The following is a 23,863-nucleotide window of genomic DNA, read 5'->3' on the forward strand; positions in this document are numbered from 1 at the left end:
ACTGCTCCCTTTTAAATGACAGCAGCGTAGACCTTAACTGGTAATCCACGCTGTCTAACGGATCCATGTGTGTCAGGGGGTTGCCATTTACTTGGCTCAGGCCCTCATCCGGGGTTACTTCAGGGTCATGGTCCGTCGCCGTAGGATCTTCCCCCCGGCCACTTGCGTCATTTTCGTGTGCCGAAGTGCACGGTGTGGGAGCCACAGGGAGGGCACCCTGTCCACCCATAATAAGACACAACTTGGCTATAGGAGTGGTTCCTGTTCTACCGCTTTTGATTTTTGACCAGTCATGTCCCAAAATTACTGGAAAGAGGGGTTCGGGTAACACAGCCACAAGCAGTTGACTTACTTCCCCCTTCCAGGAAATATAACATTTCACGGACCGATAAGACTTGGTCTCTCCATGCATACAAGTAACCTGGCAGTCTCTCTCTCGGCTTCATTGGAGCCTCCGCAATGTGACGGGTGGGCTCAGGGTTGGCCACACGTACCTGTCGGGCTCCGCGAGCAGGCTTCTCCGACCCCCCAGCACGGTGCATCGCGAGCTGATGCTCCAAGACCTCAAGGAGACGTTTCATGTCTGTATAGGGGTGTCGCCGGACCTGCTGGGCGAGATATTCTGGCATGGCATTAACCAAGCCCTCACACGTCACCTGCTCGACTACCTGACCTGCTTGGATGCCTTCTGGTCTTAAACAGCGGCCCATTTTGCCCCAGAACTCAAATGCCTGGGCTTGGGTGGGGCGATCAGGATCGAACTGCCACTGCCACCGCTCACTCGCCTGCTGGCCCAACATGATGCCGTAGCGACTTAAGATCTCTGTTTTCAGGAGGTCATAACTCGTGGCTTCCTCCTCGGGAAGGTCATGATAGGTCCGCTGCGCGATGCCTTTCAAATACGGCGCCAGTATGGACGCCCATTCTGTCTGCAGCCATTGGTTCCGAGAGGAAGTCCTCTCGAAAATACTCAAGTAAGACTATATATCATTCGCCTCAGACAACGGGACGATCGGAGGCAAGGGAGGCCGTGCAGGCTGTGGTTTTATTGGTTCAGCTGCCGCCGGGCAGGCTTTGGTGTCTTAGAGCTCGCGCTTTGTCAAGGCTTGCTAAGGGCTGCAGGGTCTGGAGCCCCGTATACTGTACAGTTTTGCAAAAAGTGAATTCAGGTCAGAAATATTAAAAACATATATCAGACAGTCAAGATGGCGGACTGGGGAACATTTATGGAGTGGGACCAGAACTGACAAAGGAATACTGAGAAGGAACAAAGGTGGTAGATGGGAGTCATGAGATCATCAGAGATAGACGGAAGGAGTGAATGAATACAGAAGTAGCAGACGTGGTTACGGAACCTGGGCATTTTCATGGTGGTGTTGCTTCTTTCTTTCTGTGGGAAATTAAGAGAGAAAGGTTAGTATCCCGTTTTTCCCCCTTGGCCGGAGTTTTCTCGCTACCGTTCGGGTCTTTACGCGGCTCCCTATGCACGTGTGCGTGACAATATATAGGATTCGCCCAGCTCTCTGGTTATCAAATGAGAATGCCATCAACAGACACTTGGACATAAACCCAGCATATGCAAACTTAAGAAGAACATATTCATAATAAACAAGACTTCACACCGAATACCCCCCCCGACCACACTGACTTAGCCACCTCCCCCCACCCCATGTAATTTTTTGCTATATACAGCCTTTGATTCTTGTAAGTCTAAGTATTATCCTCTGGTGAAGACCCCTGGCTGGGGTTGAAAGCTCAGGAATAAAAACTACTTTTGATACGTGATTCATTTTCTCCCTTTGTGGATCTCTAGCTGCACATATGCAAACCGTATCACAGACCTTCTCTTCCATATACAGTAATCCCTCGCTATATCGCGCTTCGACTTTCGCGGCTTCACTCTATCGCGGATTTTAAATGTAAGCATATCTAAATATATATCACGGATTTTTCTCTGGTTCGCGGATTTCTGCAGACAATGGGTCTTTTAATTTATGGTACATGCTTCCTCAGTTTGTTTGCTTAGTTGATTTCATACAAGGGACGCTATTGGCGGATGGCTAGAAGCTACCCAATCAGAGCATGTATTACATATTAACTAAAACTCCTCAGTGCTATAAGATATGCTTCCCACGCGGTGCTTGATTGTTTGCTTGTCTCTGCCTCTATCTCACCCTCTCTGACATTCTCTGCGCCTGACGGAGGGGGTGTGAGCAGTGCTGTTTGCACAGAAGCTGTTTGCCTAGCGGACGCTTCTTAAAGAAATGCCACTTTATCGAGGTGCTTCGGCATACTTAAAAGCACAAAAGCACACTTACTGATTTTTGATTGTTTGATTTAATCTCGCTCTCTCTCTCTCTCTCTCTCTCTGATGTTCTCTGCGCCTGGCGGAGGGGATGTGAGCAGAGGTGCTGTTTGCACAGAGGCTGTTTGCTTAGAAGATACTGACGCTCCTCAAAAAAATGCCGCTTTATTGCAGTGCTTCGGCAAACGTAAAAGCACACGTATTGATTTTTTGATTGTTTGCTTTTCTTTGCGAGCGCTCTCTCTCTCTCTCTGAAATTCTCTGCTCCTGATTCAGACACTCCTTTGAAGAGATATATTTGCATTCTTTTAATTGTGAGAAAGAACTGTCATCTCTATCTTGTCATGGAGCACAGTTTAAACTTTTGACTAAAGGCTGTTATTTCATGTCTAGAGGGCTCTAATAATGTTAACAGTGTGGGAGAGTTCATAAGGGCTTAAAATATATAAAAATAACCATACAAACATATGGTTTCTATTTCGCGGATTTTCACCTATCGCGGGGGGTTCTGGAACGCAACCCCCGCGATCGAGGAGGGATTACTGTATATATATACTGTCAGGGATGCCAGGGGCAATGACCCGGCCGGGATGCCTTGAGGGATCGGAGGAGTGTCTACATGCGCCCTGGATCACGTGGAGGCCGCCACCCTGGTTGCTTTGAAGCTCCACCCTGTAGGGGCCCGTGGTCGCCGCCAGGGGGCGTTCCCGTGCCTTGGGAGCCCTGGACCTCAGCACTTATCCCACACCAGGAAGTGCTGGGGGGAAGAAGAGTAGGGACACCCGGAGTGCTTCCGGGGATGCAGCCGGCACTTCCGCCACACAGGGGCGTGTCGGTGGGTGATTGCCGGAACCTGCCTGGAGCACATCCGGGTGATAATAAAAAGGGGCCGCCTCCCTTCATTCAGGGCGAGAGTCAGGAGCGGAGTGGACTGAGCTGAAGAGGAGAGAAGGAGGCGGTCTGAAGAAGGCATTGTGTGGCCAGGACTTTTGGGGACTTTGGGGGTTTTGTGGTGCACTTGTGTGACTTTATGGCTGTAAATAAACGTGTTGTGGGTGACATGAATGTGTCCGCCTGTCTGTGTCTGGGCCAGTCACCACAATATATATATATAGTATACACAGTATATACTGTATATTTATTGTGGTGGACAGCTAGGTCCCAAGCCCGGCTGGGACGCCCCTTTGATTCTGGATCTGGGGGAGCAGCCATGGGATGCACACTAGGTCCCCCAGAACACATGATGGCAGCCCTCCTGGGTTACATTGGGGCCACAGGTGTGATCCCCCAGCGGAAGACAAACAAAATCTTTATTTTCATTTTCACCTGTGCCTCCGGTGTCAGTCTGTGTCGGGTCGGCGCCAACCAAGCGCTTCTGCCACTATATATGTGTATATATATAATATACATGCAGTACATACAGTATATATGCATATATATATTTTGTCTTCATTGTGTAGGGTAGATCACTCACCATGAGTTACACCTTGCAGATTGAGTGCATTTATACAACAATCATTTGGAACTCTTTGACTACTAACAGCTGATCTACTGTACATTGAACTAACTATGCGACTTCAAAAACCAATTGGCTGCACCAGTGGTGATTTAGATTTGTCATGTTAAAGGGGTTGAATACTTATGTGATCAGTTTTTGTATGTTTTATGTTTGCAATTCATTTGGATCACTTTTTTTACTTTAATATTAAAGAGTCTTTTACTATTGATCAGTGTCAAAAAAGACAAATTAAATCTACTGTGATTTAATGTTGTGTAGCAATAAAATGTGAAACCATCCAGGGTGGTTATATGCACTGTATACATTAGACTTTAGACTCTGATTTGTAAATATGAGGATTTTAAACTTGCAATAAGAGTGTTTTTTCCTTGAAGTCTGATGATACCAGATCATTAAGCGACTCATTAATTATATCCTGCCATAAAACATTTTCTTGATAGAAGTAGAAAGTAATTGCACTCTTTTGAAAAATCACACCCACAGTACCATGAAGACACAAGTTAATTGCACTATATTACAAATCTTATACTAGCCATTAACTTAGGCTGTAATCAGATGTGTCATGCCCCTGTCAGCTGTCATGTTGTTCCTATCAAATAACCCACTTGTTGTCTTACATAATTATAACTACTATTAAGGTCATTTGCCTTTTTGAATAACTGTTAATCATAAAGCTTTTTTACATTTTTCTCCTATCGACTGAGAGTTTTAGTGTTCCATCTTGTTAATTTTATGTAAAATTTATTTGGTAACTTTCATGCCTTTACAATGAACATAGTAGAGATAAATCTTTATAAAGACATTAATTAGGCCTTTGAATATTACATGTTTAATAATGAGGAATTCATGAAGTCTTCCTACAGCTGATACTGGCAGGTATCCAGTCTTTTTATCTTTTTGCCATAACACACCTTATATGACAAAACTTCTAATATTTTGCTTGGTCTATGCATATCAAGTATATTTACTTATATATATTAAAAGGAATTCAACTATAATACAATACATTTGTGACCACTGTCTTTTTTTATCATGCCTCACAGGCAAATCTGATCTAGCTTACTGAAACTTGATTGTGGCTGTCAACAGGAATATATTTTAATATATGTATTCAGATTTTCTTCTCTTTTGTGACATATTGGTATGTAAAACAATGTATTATGGTGGGGTGAGTGGGGCTAACTAGAATTATTATTAATTGGCCTGCTGTCATGCACCTTAAGCTTAACACACATTCTATTCACTTAAGTATTGATTATGAATAATGCCTGCATAGTCTATCACTATTCAGTAATCCACATAGAATCTCAATAGCTTTGGTTTCAGCAGACCAGATATGTGTTTAAATATAAATTAATTAAATGATAATAAATAATAGCAAAGTCTGGATGTAAAGCCTAAATATGCTCTTGTTCCAAAGTCAAAAAAGCTTAAACAATATTTTATAAGGACATGGAAGCTGAAGAATAACACAAGACAAAAACATCTTTGCCAGGAAGAACAAGACAGAGAGAAAAAATGGAGGACCCTTGTCTTGATTTCAGAAGTCAGGGTGATACATAGATTGTGTCTCTTAGGTCCATCTCTCTCACCCTTGGATAGTCCATCCTTTATGCCAGTAGTTCACATAGGATTTTGAACCTTGTAGTGTTAAAATGAACAATCACCTAACTACTCTAATGATGTACATCTTGTCCCAGAAGTGTTGATAAAAATGTATGTGTAAAACACTATCTTTTCAAGAGGGTTCATCTATACATTTGAGTTACAGACGGAGCAGTTATTCTAACCTAAGATTAAATATAAGTTATTCACTGAAAAGTAAAGTAAATTGAAAAGAAAATTAAAATAAAATTTGTATAAACTTGGACAAAATGCATAGGATTATGGACTAAAACATCAAACAGTCTCATAGCGAGATGAGATAGCGTATGAAACGTCAGAAAGTGAAGTTCCAGATATGAAGCAAAAAAAAAGAGTTCAGACTTAAGTTACAGTTCACCATAGCTCATCTTGTCTCAACTTGCAATAAGAAATAGTCCATTGCGGTTTTAAAGCAAAATGCCTGATGTCACAAAATGGCCATTTTGTCCCCCTTGGACAGAAAATGAAACAGCCTGTAATTTTCCAGCAATCAAATAGTCAAACAGGAGCTGAAATATTGCCAAGACAATTTTTGTAAGTGTTTCTGTCTGAATCCAAAGCACAGAGCTTTGTTATACAGTCCTCTGCTCATTACCAGCCACGCTCATTAACACATAGTACCCAGTCAGATTGCAATTGCAGTCCACAAGCAAATTGACCTTGCAGTACAAGGGAACTACATTTATCCAGGAATAAGGAAAATAATTAGTTACTTATTTTTGTCATTAATTTTCTTTTTTAGGTGTGTTTAAAGGCGGTACAGTGGCGCAGTGGTAGCGCTGCTGCCTCGCAGTTAGGAGACCCGGGTTCGCTTCCAGGGCCCTCCCTGCATGGAGTTTGCATGCTGCCCTCCGTGTCTGCGTGGGTTTCCTCCAGGTACTCCAGTTTCCTCCCACAGTCCAAAGACATGCAGGTTAGGTGCATTGGCAATTCTAAATTGCCCCTATTGTATGGATGTGTGTGTGTGTGCGCCCTGCGGTGGGCTGGTGTCCTGCCTGGGGTTTGTTTCCTGTCTTGCACCCTGCGTTGGCTGGGATTGGCACCAGCAGACCCCCAGTGACCCTGTGTTAGGATATAGCATGGTGGATGAATGGATAGGTGTTTTTACATAAAATGCGAAAAACATTTCTCTTGTTGGTTGTTTATCCACATGAAATAACTTAGTTTGCAGTAGGCTGATTTCATTACAATTTCATACCCTTATTCTTCAATTAAATTTGTAGTTTGTTATGTATAAGTTAAGTGACTATAAATTTAAAAATGTCAGTAAAGAAAATAAAGTAATTTAACTTCTCTAAAAATGATTGGAAATGAGAGGAAAGGAGTGCCCTAAGTGTGGCTCTATGAGTGGTTATGTATACAGTGAATACACATTTAATCAATATTTACTGTATGTTACCCTAAAAACAATCTCATGTTTGTAATACATGCAATTCATAGTGATTCACTATTTCACTGACACAATAATTCATTGACAAAGCACCACAATGACATTCTATCATTCATGGTTAAAACTGCTGCAGCCAAAAATATTTAGGTTTAAACTTGAACATAAATTTTAATTCTCCATTGTGTATATCTTTAAAACTATGTACATGTATGTTTAAGAATATGATCTACTATTAGCCCTAAACCTAGATATAAATCAATGCAGTTTTTGCAACACTTTGTTATCTGTGAAAGTTGTTTCAGCAACCAGCAGCCTGTTTGGGCGCAGTTCTGAACTACATGATATTGTAAACTGCTATGAAAGATAAGTTTGGTATTTTTCAAATTGAAGTTATTTCTACTTAATCATATATATTTTTTTGCCATGTGAATTTGTGTTCCAAAGTGAAACTATTTTTTATCAATTAAAAAAAATCTGTTAGCTTGTCCTTGTGTTTTAAAATGGGGTTGGAATTGCTGGTGTCTAAATGTGAATAAAAAAACTCTTAGAACTTACTGAATATCTCCACTTTGAAGTGGCAAACATTTAAGAAAATGTTTCTTTTGCATTTCTGAGGCGTGCTGTAACTAGATATAACACATTTTATCACAGATTCTTGGTAATATTTTCCTGAGGTTAGGATATGTTTCCTGTTCACTTGCCTGCTGTCAGTGGCCATTGAGGGTGTAGTTTTATATTTTGAACAAGTGCACCTAGGTTCACCATAGCTTTTTCCTCCTTTTGTCTCCTATTCTGTGTCATCAATGGTCATTTACTTGCTTATAACAAATTATGTTCTGCACAAATGTTTGCCCAATATATGATACAGTAACACAGCTGTAAGTATCCTACATAATCATCTCATTTGAGTACTCATCTGTTATTATGACAGTACGAGATTCAAAACATGTATCATCAGCACATGTATACTCAAATCCTATTTTTTCCTATACCACATGTGCACAAATCATACTTTTTACATGCAATGCTGGTGCACACACAAGCAAATCATATTTCTATTCCAAAATGGCTCCATGTTGCATATCTCCATCCTTCTGCAGCCATGAGTGATGCATGTGAAGATCAAGCAAAGAAGAAATATTTATTATAGCATTATGTTCTTCACTTTAGGCTTTCTCCATCTACTCTGTGCCATGCTCTCTTTACTCCTTGTGGAAACTAGTGCTGGTTATGTGCTGTGTGTGTTTTGTATGTGATAAACATTGTAATGGCATTCCTGGTGATTTTATATATGGCTTTACCAAATGAACACCTGAACTGAGAAACTGTCAGGGTGAGGTGATCGTGGCAGGGGTGGCTCTTTGCTTATTACATTTTCTGTTATATTTTACAAAGTCTTAAGTATGGTTCTTCTTGAGTGACAGTGTGGAGTGTGTTTGTCAGGAGTGCATATAACAGTTCCATTGTACTTACAATAATACAATACAATAATTCATTGTATTACAATAAATCTGAAATCATTGCATTGCGTTTTTTCAAAGATCTAAGGCATACTTTACGTTGATACTAAGTTCACAATGCCAATCAACACTCAGCATTACATATTTTCTTTGGTGTGGCGTGGCATGGTGAAAAAATATTGGGGAAATGAAAAAGCCAGATTATGCAATTATGGAGTTAAACTATGATGAAATACATCAACATCAACAAGGACCTTGGTGGTTCTTAGTTGCAATTCATAGAAATTTTAAATCATTATTGAATTATTTTTAGTAATCATTAAGACATTATTGAACACTGTAGATTTGTGTTTGATCTTTCATCATCACACATATTGAAAAACTATTAGTGATTGTGAGACATTTTTCTGTGATTATTGTCCAGTTTTTGGCAGAACAGAGATAACAATTAACATCTGGGCATCAACACTCAATAGTGGCATTTGAAGACAGTTGTTTGAGATGAGCACTATACTGTATGAGAAAGGAAAACCATGCTGTTCTACTATATGCAAAATGTAAAAATGTTTAAGCTTTCAAACCAATTAACCAAGATCCCAAATGCATCTGAATGTTATACTATGCATACATTGTCCAACTTGTTATTCTTTGTTAAATTACAAAGGTTTGGCAATGTATCTCCTAAATTCAGAAGCATTAAGCAAACTATCTTTAAAGGCAGAAACATATTAAAGTCAAAGTCAAACACATACATTGTCAAGTATGTCAGCCAAATAAATGCATCCTTGGCTATTCTGTGCTTTCTTGTCATGTATTTTGTTATTTTTCTTTTTTTTTTTTTTGTGTAAAAATCATACATTGTTCAAATAAACAAAGAAAACTGCTTCTTAATAAAGGCACTGTGGCATGATCACGTGATTGACTTAGGGATATTAAGGGGAATGTGGGCACGCGACCATTTGAACTCAAAATTGAACTTTATTGTAAGGCAACATAGTTGCTAGGAATTTCCCCAAGCTATAAAAAATGAGAAAATTAACAGATCTTTTTTTTTTTTAATTATTATTATTTTGAAGTTCAATATACTGACATTTTAACCACTTTTTCCACCTGTGGTTTTGCCCATTCATTTATTTAGAGCTGTATTTTGTATTTCTGCTTGTGTTTGCTTTGTTTGTTACAGGTTATTTCATTTTCAGTTTTATCAGCACTCTGCTGTTTTTATGTGGATTTATGAGCTATGGTCTTGAGAGGTCTACTTTTATAATTCTTTTTATAGTATAGTCAAAGCTATATACAATGTGCTGCCTTCTAAAGTTTGTCTCTGTTTCACTGTTAAAGGCTTACTGTCTTGGCAGGAGTTTTGTTATTATTTATGTTCTTGTGTCTGCTGACCCAAATTCTAAAACTAAATCCCAGGCAAAGTATTACTTTAGAGCCTCAATTACTCTCTCATCTGCATTAAAGTTTTCCCACAACATTTTTCCCAAAAAACTGGTTGAGTTTTCATTTGATAATACAAATAACAAATAAAGTGAATAAATACTTATAATATTAAAAATATGAAATGTTTAAGAAATGTCAACTATATTATTTCCTTTATTTTTTATTCTTTTACAAAGAGAATAGATGGTTTATCTAAACATTTGTCTTCTACTAGGTTTCCCCATATTTTTTGCATTACCTTTGTTTTGTATACAGTTTATTACAAAGAACAATCACTAAAGCAAACACATAATTACATTTGTAGTTGTTCTCATTGTAAAATTGCTAGAGGCAGAAAGCCACTTGAAGGTGGTTTAGAAAGTTTCTGTTTTTCTTGACTGCACATATTTTACCACTTTTTGAATTCTATACAATGTATGAATGCAAATGGCAACTCTTGGTTTGAGGAAGAAAGCTATTGAAAGTAAGTATAACTCCATGTTCATGTGGTATAGCAGGTCCACGGCTCAGAAGGAGAGGCCAGTTTTTAAATAAATAAGCATTGCACTCATGGCTTAAAGAGCGGGTGTGGTAGTGTGGCCGGAGCAGTTCTCGGACGTGATGTGGCGCGGGAGTTTCCTCACTTAAGTGCACAGGTGAGAAATTGTCCGTATCCATAATTGATGGTGGGAGCAACTAATCGTCACACCTGTGTCATGTCCCCATTATAAATAGGAGAAGCATGAGTGCGGAAGGGAGAGAAAGAGAATGGAGGTTAAAAGTGGGAAAAGAAGGCAGGAGAAGTAAAGATCCGGTGCTTGGTAGAGGCAGCAGGAAGCAGTCGCTGCTGAGCGATCTTAGGAGCTGGAGTGACCTAGAAGGAGGTTGGCATGCTGCATAAGGCCATGGAAGGCAGCAGGAGTCAGGGAGGCTTGGGAGAGTGAGCCCAAGCGTGAGTGCCCTGGGGCCTCATGTATAAACGGTGCGTACGCACAGAAATGTTGCGTAAGAACTTTTCCATGTTCAAATCGCGATGTATAAAACCTACACTTGGCGTAAAGCCATGCACTTTTCCACGGTACCTCATGCCTTGTCGTACGCAAGTTCTCCGCTCGGTTTTGCAGACTGGCGGCACCCAGCGTCAAAGCAGTGCCACTGTTCCTGTGTGGTTACTCATTATTTTCATGACGCGGCTTTATAAATACACTGAAACTAACCGCATATTGTTTATTAGTGTAATGCATCTGATTGTAATTAACTTGTAACAATATAATGGTCCAGGGAACAGCCATAGTATTCCAAATACCATAACTGCTTTAGCGTTGTTACTCTCACTTCTTCTTCTTCTTCTTCTTCTTCTTTCAGCTCCTCTTGTTAGGAGTTGCCACAGTGGATCATCTTTTTCCATATTTCTCTCACTGCACGACTCCGAGTATTTATATCACTGTATCTGAGTGTGAATCACAGCAGCAGCTGATCGGAAAGAGAATTATCGGTATACGGCATTAAGCACACGCTACCTCAGCCACTGCAAAATGTTTTAAAGCCTTTCCTGTACGGACCTCGCGGTTCAGAAACAGTTTAATCCCAAGAACTTTAAATGCACTCAATCAATTGCACCTTGTAGAACAGTTTGTACTTATAAGTACAATCACCCCACTGTAAACTTGCACTACAGTTATAATATCTCACAACCTGAGCCACTTTATAAAGCGTGTATTTACATATGATGACGTTATCATTTTTAAGGTGAAATGCAGCAAAATATGTTTGTTAAATTATACACATAAAACTTTAACTTCATTTAAATAATCTATATTCTTCACTGGGAGTGTCGTGAAGGATAGAATAATTAAACATGTACTACGAAGATATTTCAATGTTCTTTAAACGTTTTGAAGAATCGGCGCTAAGCTTACAGATGGCTTAACTTCTATTACAGAGCTGATTGTGTGGCGATCGGTTACTTGGGGAAAGAAAAGCAAGGACTCTTGGGGCACGCCAATATATATTGAATATAAAACAGAAAGAAAATAACAACACAGCTAAAACGCAGCGACAAATTTCGACAAAAGATAAATGCTTGTCATGAGCGCGAGACTCATGAAACACATGTTTAATAACGTGCTTTAGCTCCTATCATCATGAAAATGATATCACGTATACATCTCAGTATTTTAGTTATTCAGAGAGCTGTAATATCACAAATGTAATGGACTCTGTGTCCAGTTGGAGGAAGAGAGCCGGTTTAAGAAGCAAGTAGTGAGTCACACACATAGATCACATACGAGTAGAAGATCAAATACAAAACAAAGCATTTAACGTGCTACTTTAATTACGATGTAATTTTGAGAAACTGGTTAATTAAACGATTTTAAGATGAAGTTTATAATGTTCTACTAAATGACAAAATAAACTACGTGATTAAAGTGGAAAATTCGAGATTAAAGTTGACATTTCGTGCTTTTTCCCCACCGTGTGCCTTTTTCTCTGTACCCTAATAAGCTTTCATATGACACTCAGACAGTGGGCTTACAACTCGGCTTTTCACGGTGACTTTGATATGTGACTTCTTTTTTATTTCCGGCACTGTGCGATTTTGTGAATGTGAGCTTTCAAGTTTCTCCAACACGCTATGTCACTCGATCAACTTCCTTTTGTTGATTATACCACGGTTTATTTGAACAAATAGTATGTTTTTCCTTTGCCTCCACTTGGTATTCGCTGAAATTCTTATATTTTCCCCATGCTTTTCCCATTGTCTTTTCACAGAAGGCTGCGCTTAAGGGCGATTTATATTGATTTGCATATTCAAATAGGCGTAATTCTGGGAGGATTTGGGGCGTTACAAAATCTTGGCGTGCACGGCGTTAGTTTTCACGCTGATCGGGATTTATGTAACGAAAGAGCGTGGAAGTTGGAGATGCACAGATTCCTGCATCTGGATTTTTCTGTGCGTAAGCACATTTCGGCTTTTGTGCTTACGCCATGTTATAGTGCGAGTTCTACGCACGGCGTTATACATGAGGCCCCTGGTCACTGGAACCCGAGTCTTGCTCTGGCGTTATGGCCAGGTGATGGAAGGCTACCAGACCAGCAGAAGGAAAGTCAGCTGCACCTGCAGGTAGGGCAACTCCCCTGTTGCATGGCCCATATGGCAGAAGCAGGGGAGCTGCCTGTTAAAGAAGAAAGCACCGGGTTTTTAAAGAAGAGACTGCTTCCTGTCAGTGTTTTTTAACCTCATTTTAAAGGAATTATTTATTTGAATTTTAACCTCTACTTTTTACAATGGCTTTATGGATTATTTATTGAAACATTGTGGAACACAGCACTTTGGACACTGTTAGATTTGTTTGGCTTTTGTAATAAAAGCACTTTTGCATTTTACACCTTCCCCTTGCTTCATTTTGTGTCATTGTCATTGTCCAGCTCATCCAGTTACATTACCGACGGTGATGGATTCAAGAGCTCCCCAAAAGAAAGTGGGAGCATGGAGTAGAACCCGCATTGTCACAGTTCAAGAAACTTAGGAATAAACAAAAGCAAGTCAAGGTCAGCTATGAGTATAGATACAGTATGTACCCCTACCCTAACCCTAAGAATGGAATAACCAGGAGATAGTAGCCAGACAGAAATATAATCAGGACAGGCAAATGTCAAAACCAGAATGATCTTCAGGAACTAGCCAATCAAAAAAAGAGGTCAGGGGCAAACGAGAGAACCTAATGCTTGGATTAATTGATAAGAAAACTAACTACAGTTCTACAGTAGTATTTGTTAAAATTATCAACTGAAAGATGAAGCAACATGGTGTTGCTGCTGTATTTATAGCAAACTTTTGCTGATGTCATTGAAGTACTGATTATGGTCACATGACACACCTCTACATATTGCATAAACAACAGATGGCCAAACAAAACAAAACATAAACTATGTCAAAATAAATGAGAATGACTCAGAATCCTTGAAAATATATTTACCATAGTAAAAAAAATATATAAACTACTACACTGTAGTATATCTATATCTATAGACTCTATCTGGGAGTGCAGCTAGATGACAAATTGGACTGGACTGCCAATACTGATGCTCTATGTAAGAAAGGTCAGAGCCGACTATACTTTCTTAGAAGGTTGGCGAACTTCAACATCTGTAATAAGATGCTGCAGATGTTCTACCAGACGGTTGTGGCGAGTGCCCTCTTCTACGCGGTGGTGTGCTGGGGAGGCAGCATAAAGATGAAGGACGCCTCACGCCTGGACAAACTTGTTAAGAAGGCAGGCTCTATTGTAGGAGTAAAGTTGGACAGTTTAACATCTGTGGCAGAGCAACGGGCATTAAGCAAACTCCTGTCAATCATGAAGAATCCACTGCATCCACTGAACAGTGTCATCTCCAGACAGAGGAGTAGCTTCAGTGACAGACTTTTGTCACTGTCCTGCTCCACTGACAGACTGAGGAGATCGTTTCTCCCCCACACTATGCGACTCTTCAATTCCATCCGGGGGAGTAAATGCTACCATTACTCAAAGTTATTGTCTGCTTTTACATGCATTTTTTATTACTATTTAATTTAATATTGTTTTTTTTGTATAGTTTTTGTATCAGTATACTGCTGCTGGATTATGTGAATTTCCCCTTGGGATTAATAAAGTATCTATCTATCTATCTATCTATCTATCTATCTATCTATCTATCTATCACAAAGCAAAATAGTTAAACATTATTTTGACATTGAGTCAGTTGTAAGCAAGTAAAAAATAAGATAGAAAGTACTGGACAGAACTAAAAATTCACAAATAGACAAAATTAAGGGGAAATTCAGAAACATCTCAGTTATTTTAAACTGCTTTTTAAATTATGCATGTAGATGATGAAATTGCCATTTTAAACATGTAATTAATGAGGATGCAGCTGAAATATACACTTATTTTGATATTCTATTTTGAATTGTTAATGTTATTTATTTATTATAGTGTACATGAATTGTCTTGTATTGCTGTCTCTCTACTACTTTGTCTACAGATAAAGACTTTATATTCTACCCATATCAATTTTTAATATATAATTTATATCTGATATATTGTATCCGATTTTGATCCTGAAATAGGTTAAAATGGACGGTTTTCTTCAGTAATGTACATGAATGTGTTCACATTGTCAAAGAAATGGGCAAATGTCAAAAATTCTCACAAAATCAAACATGGAAATTGTCAACTTGATCTTTCTATTTCTAATTTGTAGCCTAGATTTGCTCAGATACTTTGTAATAACTCAAAAAATATATTTTTTCTAAATAAAACTTTATAATGAAGATAAAAAATAATTCTTAACAAATAAGAGGTTTCATTATAGACAAGTATAGTTCTGAGGAAGGGTACACAGCCACATAAATTCCACTGAACATACCTCACAGCTCAATGGTAGTCCATTTTATAGAAGAGAAATATCTTAATCTACTGTTACCCTTCCTTGATCTGGCTCCAGTTAGTTGCCAGACAACAGGGACGTTTCTTGGAGAATCTACCAGAAAGACCAGTTTTGCCTTTAAACGCATTACAGAAATGATATTCACAGATATCTGCAGCCTCAAATGTATTTCAAGAGGACCCATTATGTGAGACTTGTAAGTGGTAAGGAAGAAGCCATGAATGGGAAAACAGTCTTTATCTGCAATGTTTTTGCAAGATATTCTAAGAGGATGCTGTGGTTTCCTTCGTGGAATGTGTACAGGTGTAATTTGACTATCATAGAGCTTGGAGTTTTCTGGCTGGTATAGTAAGCTATATAACAATAAGCAATGTAACAATAATAAAACACTGCACATCATCCAGGTCACACCACCCCTGTCTTTTGTTGGATCTTACAGTCAGGGTCACTGCATCTCCCAATTCAGATGATAATTTAGCTGGTCAGAATGCTCTTGATGGTGCCCCTGAAGAATTTGGCGATAATGGAGGAAGCTAGGCTTGCCTTCCTGAGCTAATGTAGGAAGTGGAGATGTTGCTGTGCCTTCTTTACAAGAAAGGTAGTCTTAATTGGCCAAGTAAGGTCAGAGGCCAAGTGCACACTAAGGAATTTGGTACTCTTTGCCATTCCACAGCAGAGCCCATGTATGTGCAGTGGTGTGTGGACAACATGGGCCATCCTAAAGTCAACAATCTTCTCATTCATTCTATTCACATTAAGAGAGATTTTTGTATTTGCATCAGTCCACCAATCATTGTATCTCCATTTTGTGAGCTGACTCATCCCCATTGATGTTGAGACCCACCACCGTTGTGTTTCCAGCAAACTTAATGATAGTGTTAGAGCTGTACACAGACATACAAATGTGAGTCAGCAGAGTGAACAGAAGTGGGTTGAGTATGAAGCCCTGCGAGCTGCCATTACTCAGCAAAAAGGTGCTGGAGATGGTGTTTCCAAAACATGCTGTCTGGGGTCTGTCTGTCAGTAAGTCCAGAATCCAGTTGAAAAGGGATGTGTTGTAGCCTAGCAGACTCAACTTTCCTGTGAGTGTCTAAGGGATAATAGTGTTGAATGCTAAACTGAAGTCTATGAACAGCATTCCAGTGAGTGTCTCTTTTGTCCAAATAGGACAGGGCCAGATGTATTGTAGATAATATGGCATCCTCAGTGGAATGGTTCATGGAATAGACAAAATGGAAATGGTCATGTGATGTTGAAAATCCGGTTTTAAGATGTCCCAAGACTAGCCTCTTTAAGGACTTCATGATGAGCAGTGTAAGTACTATAGATTAATAGTTATTGAGGCAAGAGAATTAGGACCTTTTTCCATTTGTTTGATGGTAGTTGTGTCGAGAAGGGGCGGCACGGTGGCGCAGTGGTAGCGCTGCTGCCTCGCAGTTAGGAGACCCGGGTTCGCTTCCCTTCCCGGGTCCTCCCTGCGTGGAGTTTGCATGTTCTCCCCGTGTCTGCGTGGGTTTCCTCCGGGCGCTCGGTTTCCTCCCACAATCCAAAGACATGCAGGTTAGGTGGACTGGCGATTCTAAATTGGCCCTAGTGTGTGCTTGGTGTGTGGGAGTGTTTGTATGTGTCCTGCGGTGGGTTGGCACCCTGCCCAGGATTGGTTCATGCCTTGTGCCCTGTGTTGGCTGGGATTAGCTCCAGCAGACCCCCGTGACCCTGTATTCGGATTCAGCGGGTTAGAAAATGGATGGATGGATAGTTGTGTCAAGGCACTTGCGGACAACTGCCTGCCTCAGGGAAAATTTGAAGATATATTATATAGACTTATGTAAAGATGACTAGAACTTACAGTAACACAGAAAAAATGACGAAAAAAGCTGCATTCCCCTACCGAACAGGTCAAAGTAGGAAGGTACAGTAGGTTTATGTTTGATTGGATTATGATCAAAAGAACAAAAACAGCACTACAGTTATGAAATGAAAAATGGATGTTTCCATTTCTATCACTGTTCCCAAATTAACTTGAAGCAGGTAAAGCAAATCTGAAGGAAGAATGAACAAATATTGCATTAATGGGACTTACTCAAGGCAAGGTGCTGTATGTTGATTTGCACATGCAAACAAGAATTTCACTGTACTTTGTGTTATGGCTGTCATCTGTGATTCGTGCAATGTACCAACCCAGGGAAAGTACACAAAGAGATAATAGCATTTCCCTTTCAATATTTAATGATTTTCTTTTTGTCAAAAATGAAACAAATGTTACAACCCAAGACAGGTACTGTCTTAAATGTGAAAGAAGATAAGGACTGATTACTTTTTATAAGCACAACAACTCTCAAAGAAACCATTTTTTTCATAAGTAAGTGTTCCATATAAATTTCTTGCAGATGGTTTTTATTGGGTGTCTTTGAAGTTTCTTCAGAGTGGTGTCTAATCATTAATAACTTAAAATTTGAAATTTGATATATAAGAAACACGTTACAGATATTTTCATTTCTCTCATTTTAGAAATGCAAAACACTTCAAGCTCATCCATATAAAAGCCCATGAAAACTGATTTCTCAATTTATTGTCAAACTAGCATAGCATAAAGCCCATTTAATAGCACAGGCTTAATGGTACAATGTTAAGTCCTCCTGTTACGATCACATCTGGAATTTGTGAACTTCTGTTCACCAGATATGCTAACCCTTACATTCCTCTTTCTTTGTGGTTCTTGTTGCCTTTCTTTATTTGACATTTTAGCCGTTATATCACCAGATGACATTACACAAGGGCACAGCTGTTGCACGTTTTATCACTTTATATTAGGCCTGGGAGAGTTAATGTGTTCATTTTTCTGATTATTGTGGCCTGTGTAATGTGATAAAAATATTGTTGCATCTAGGGCCATCCACAAGGCAAACACCTCAGGCAGTGCTTTGGTTAAGGCGGCATTTTCATTTAATTACAAAAAAATAATACGAAAATGTTAAGTGTTTACCTAAAGAATTACATACCTTCAGTACCATATTTTTATACTACTTTTAAAAATTTTATGAAATAAAATATTCATTTAAAGCTTTAAAATTTTGTCTTATACTGTTCACAGCGATATGCCACACATCAATACATAGCACTGGTGTTCATTTTCTTGATTTATATGTACTGACATAGGTACAGGAGAGTAGGATTGATGTCAATCCTGGTGCAATGCTAGAGAAAAGTTGCAAATGTAAAAATCACTCTTTTGTTTTTTCTCATTTTCTGTTTTAATAAGAAGATCAAATCAATGTCATATCACATAAGTGCTAAATAAGTTACAGTATATTTAAGAGGCACTAAAACCAAAATAAGTTGCTACTACCTCTGTATCTAACTCTCTGATCTGCCAGGTAGCTTATAGTACTGACTGCTCTAATATAATGACAAAGTTCTACAAAACAGAACTTTGAAGTTTACAGTATCTTCACTAATTTATGTAAAAAATGAAACATAACCATCCAAGTAATGCACAGTGTCAGTTTTTAAGCGAGATAGCAGCTATGGAGATCTTATTTAGCGTGCCAGGAGCAAAGGTGTAGGTAGAGCAGTGTTTTCCAACCGTTCTTTTGTGGTGGCACATTTTTGTGATCCAAAAAGTTCCAAGGCACACCACAATTCTACCAAACACAAAAACATTAAATCTCTTAGAAGTGTTAAGCTGTCTAAAGGGGCTGGACTGGGGGGATTGGGCAAAAAAAAGCAGCTTGGAGATTGCCATCCGCAGATACAGCACTTGTGTAGAGTATAAAAATTAATCATTGATGGTGATGAACAATCAAGGATAGTATTTGCAGTGTTTTAGCACAAGTTTTAATGTATGCCCATTTAAGACATGCGTATTTCAATTAAGTCAGTCTTTGGTAGTGCATTCAATGTCAACAGTTGTTTCGACTGCTTTTTATTTTGACATGTCTGTGTTTCATATGCTATGCCAGTTTGAGAATTAATACATTGGCCTCGTTTTCTTATTGCCTTCTTTTCAACTTTCCTTTTAGGAAGGCATTCAAATTCAGGTTGTTCTTGCTCAAGTAGTATTTTGTTAAAAATTCAGGTTTAAGGTCATTGTTTAAGTTTAAACTATGCCATTAATTGGTTTTTTAAAGCCTTTGTGTTGATTCTATATTAATTTTGTGATTCAGTGCGTATTTACTTCATGATATATGTATCAATTTTATAATTAGGTTTTATTGTTAGATGCGATTAATTGCAGTTAATTACATATATTTATTCAATTTATTAGTTAATTTCTTAAAATTAATTTCCAGACCTACATTATATATATCATTAACAAATAAAACCTTTGGGACATTAAGGTTCAATTTCTGATAATAGAACAAGAGAAATGCTTTTTTTAAAAACAGACCATCCAATACAGCATAGTTTCCCTGTTTTCTACAAATTGGCTTATAGATTTTTCCATGTCATTACTATTAAATTTGTGAAGAAAAACTGTGTTAGGTCTACAGGTAAGCATACACTTAAACAATTTCTTTCTTTGCTATAACATTCTTATTGAAAAACATTTTAAAGTGGCATATGATGTATTCCCTATTAATTTCAGTTATAATTTTAAACATTTATGTCATGTTACCTGGTAATCTTCGTTCGCCTGATCTGAAAAGATTAATCTCTTTTAGTATTTCCATATAACTTGTAACCTATAGTCCTTGAATCTAGTAGCTCATGTATCAATGAATTTAATGAACTTATTCTCATCGATCCCACTAATCCATTGTCTGAAATCATTTGATAAAGTTCACCATGAAATGCAACTGTATAAGTAACAGACTTGCTATCAATTTGTGAAAGAAATTGGAGAACCACATTGTGCAATCTGATAAAGTATGAGACGGGTGATCTTTTTGTTTTTTAGAAACAGAGGACGAAAGATGAATTATCTCTTTGCTAAAGCACTATTTATCACTTTCTAGGAAAGTCATGGTTTATTCTGCCACATTAAATATGAGATTACACAAAACAGTGGTAGCCAAAGCTGTTTCAATAAATCTTTATATTGTTTGTTTGTTTGGATTTTTTGCTACGTACTTTATTGTTTCTTCAAAATGTGTCCCAGGAATCTGAAAAGCATGGGATAAACTCCACATCTGAAACTGAAAAAAATCTTTAACTTTAATCATTCAGTAAACATAGAAGAAGCATTAGGGCATCAAATATTATTGAATGTTTCATTAGATACCTAATACATTTTATTCTCCATTTTTATATATAATATGCAGTTTATATTTTAAAAAATAATTTTGCTTTTATCATATCAAACATATTAAATATTTCTAAAATTTGTTTGGATTTCTTTTTAGATTTTCAGAATAATCTTATTTTTATATTGGATAATTTGATGTACAGTATAGTTTATGATGCCCGTTAGTATTTCCAAAATAAAAAGCTCAATATAGCAAATTCATATGAATAAATACTGTACATTCTTGAATTTTGTTTTAGGCAGAACTTTTTTTTGAAGTTGTGCAAAATAATTGCCTGCATTCATAAATCATAAGAGATGTATATCCAAATAATTTTCACCTTTGAAGAGTACTATACTGTAAATGAAATAATAACCATTTTCAACATTTGGTTCATTTTATCATTGAGATACAGGATCTTTTTGACTATTGCATTTTTCCGAGCCCTTAAATTTATTCTAATGTCTAAGGGCTTTTAAAAAAATGTTTCTTAAATCTTTCTTTAATGCCATCTTTTGATTGATCTACTTTTTATTGTTCAAAGTGAAAACCTGAAGTGAACAGAGAAGACACTGTGCATTGTGTCTCATTTTTAATCTAGGACCATAATTTTTGACAATGTGTAAAATTCACAGGAGTAAAATAAACTTAGCAGAATGTATTCTGATTTCAAAGGTTTAACTGAGTATTTTCCTGTTAGGTGCTACCTATGCCACGAAAAACCTACAAGCTTTAGTGTCCTCAAATTGAGCTGCATTTCCATTATGGCTTCTCAGGAATTCTGTGGATTCCAAAGTAAAATAAGTAGGAAACACCTTTTTCAGCATACTTACTAGCCTGATTCTTTTGGATTATGCTATATTATTATTCTTTTGGAATATGTTATATTATTATGGTTAAAAATCCATAATCGATATAATGTTGTTGGAAAAGGTTAGAAAATTGAAGGACTATAGTTAGACCATCACATATATTAGATTAACAGAAATGTGTGATATCTTGGCTTTTTAAACCATTAGGCCATGTTTGTTTCAGCCTCGGTCACTCCAGACTAAGCTGTTCAACCTTCTGAATTGTCACAACCATTTCTTGAATTACAGTCAGGCCAAGGTCTATGAAATGACAAGTTACACTCTCTGCATTTAGGTGACCAACCTGACCCGAAACATGCTTTTAGTACTCAGCAGTATGGCTGTTGTGTCTGGGTCAAAGTGCTTTGCAGATATATACAAAATGTCTCCTTGGAGTTAGTGTAGAATTTTAGGAAAGGCAGTGTGCTTTTAGCACTGCATTACTGGAACAACCTACTTTTAAAAGTTTGAAAAAAAGAAAAAATACCAACTCCATTGAATGTTAAAGACTAAAAATAGAAATCACTGGGAAAATCTAATACAGTATATGTACTGACATTTGTGAAGGATTTTTTTTACATTTTAGAGTTATAAAGTTGCAGTTCCAATCATACAGAAACTTATACTGCATTTAAAGTAAAGTAAGCTTACAATAACATATAATAAATATGTACCACATGCTACCTAGATACCATGCAACATTATTCTAAAGAGTGTACAGCTAATAAAATATTATATCTTAAAATACAGTTAGGTATATAAGTATTTGGACAGTGACACAATTTTCATAATTTTGGCTCTCTGTGCCACCACAATGGATTTGAAATGAAGAAATAATTACATAATTGAAGTGTAGGCTCTCAGTGTTAATTATCTGGTGAGTTCAGCAACACCAGAATGCCTGGACAACCATGGAAAACAACTGTGCTGGATGATCGCAGAATTCTTTCCTTGGTGAAGAAAAAAAACAATTCATAACATGTAGCCAAACCAAGTCCACTCTGGGAGGTATTCCTGTCATTGCCAAAGTTTACTTTCAAGAGAAGACTTCATGAAAGTAAATACAGATGGTTTACTACAAGGTGCAAACCATTGGTAATCCTCAAGCGTTGGAAGGACAGATTAGACTTTGCCGGAAAATATGTTTTATAAACCAGTCCAGTTTTGGAACAGTTTTCTTTGGACAAATGGAATCAAGATCATTATGTACTAAAATATTTATAGAAAAGAGTATGGAGAAGCGAAGGAACAGTTCATGATCTGTAGCATACCACATCATCTGTAATTTATGGTGGAGGCAGTGTTACGGCATAGTCATGTGTAACAGCCAATGAAATAGGGTCACTAGTGTTTATTGATGATGTGATTGCTGACAAAAGTTGCAGGATGATTTCTGAAGTGCACAGGGCTATACTATCTGCTCAGATTCAGACAAATGCTGCAGAACTGGTAGGACAATGCTTCACAGTGCAGGAGAATGAGATAAAACATACTGTGGCAGCAAACCAAATGCTTTTCAAGGCATAGAAATGGAATATTCTTCAATTTCCAACTCAATCAACTGACCTCAACCCAATTGGACATGCATTTCACTTGCTGTAGACAAAACTGAAGGCGGAAAGACCAATGAACAAGCAGCACCTGAAGAGAGCTGCAGTAAAAGCCTGTAAAACATCATAGGTTGTAAACCCAGCACTTGGAGAAGACCATGGGCTGCAGACATCAGATATTGAAAATGATCATTATATTCATGATTATGTTAGTTTGTCAAAATACTTTTGAGCTCCTGAAAATGGGGAGGCCATGCTTAAAAATGGCTGTCTTTTCTAACAATGTTTTTAATAAACAACTTAAATTAAAACTGCAAGTCAACACTTTATTCTCATCTTTATTGCTTCATTTCAAATCCATTGTAGTAGTGCACAGAGCCATAATTCTGAAAATTGTATGACACTGTCCAAATACTTATGGTCCTAACTGTATATAATTAAACATGAATATATGATATAAAATGTTTAAAATACAGCAAATCTACCAATTGGAAACCTTTCAGATGAGAAAACCAATGTAAAATAGCTTTAGTCAATCTGCAACTAAGTGTCCATGAGAAACTGGCATGTTGCGCTTAATGATGTATCATCTGCAAAACTGTTGAGACCAAGTGAAATTTGACCCAATATCAGTATTGAGGATAGGAAGACTCTCATGGCATTCGGCATCATCATCCTTCCGCTAGACAAGGGGAGGTGCACAAAGGTGCTAAACGAGACGGATTATGATGAGAAAATTTTGTCTCTGCTTAATGACAAAAACACTTATGAACTCCTAAAACGAGATTCAGGTAGTGGTGGCAGAAAAAAGGTGATAGATTGTCTCAAGCTGTTAATGCATGACAATGCTATTGACCAGACCTCATACCACAGATTATACCATGGTGGAAGCCACACCAAGTCTGTATGGTTTACCAAAGTTACATAAACAGGATGCACCATTAAGACCCATTGTCTGTGTGATCAATTACATATAACATCTCAAAGTTCCTGGCCGCTGTCCTCAACCAGTTGGTAGGCAGCTCAAAACACCATATTCAGAACACTTTGGATTTTGTGGA

General features: G+C 37.9%; 1 protein-coding gene across 1 annotated transcript in view; it reads left to right on the forward strand.

Moving 5' to 3' along the window:
- The window catches only part of nalcn (sodium leak channel, non-selective), an 828,408-nt gene that overhangs the window by 44,077 nt on the left and 760,468 nt on the right, over positions 1 to 23,863 (forward strand). The window lies entirely within an intron of this gene.

The sequence above is a fragment of the Polypterus senegalus genome, chromosome 2 (assembly GCF_016835505.1).
Source record: "Polypterus senegalus isolate Bchr_013 chromosome 2, ASM1683550v1, whole genome shotgun sequence".
NCBI lineage: Eukaryota > Metazoa > Chordata > Cladistia > Polypteriformes > Polypteridae > Polypterus > Polypterus senegalus.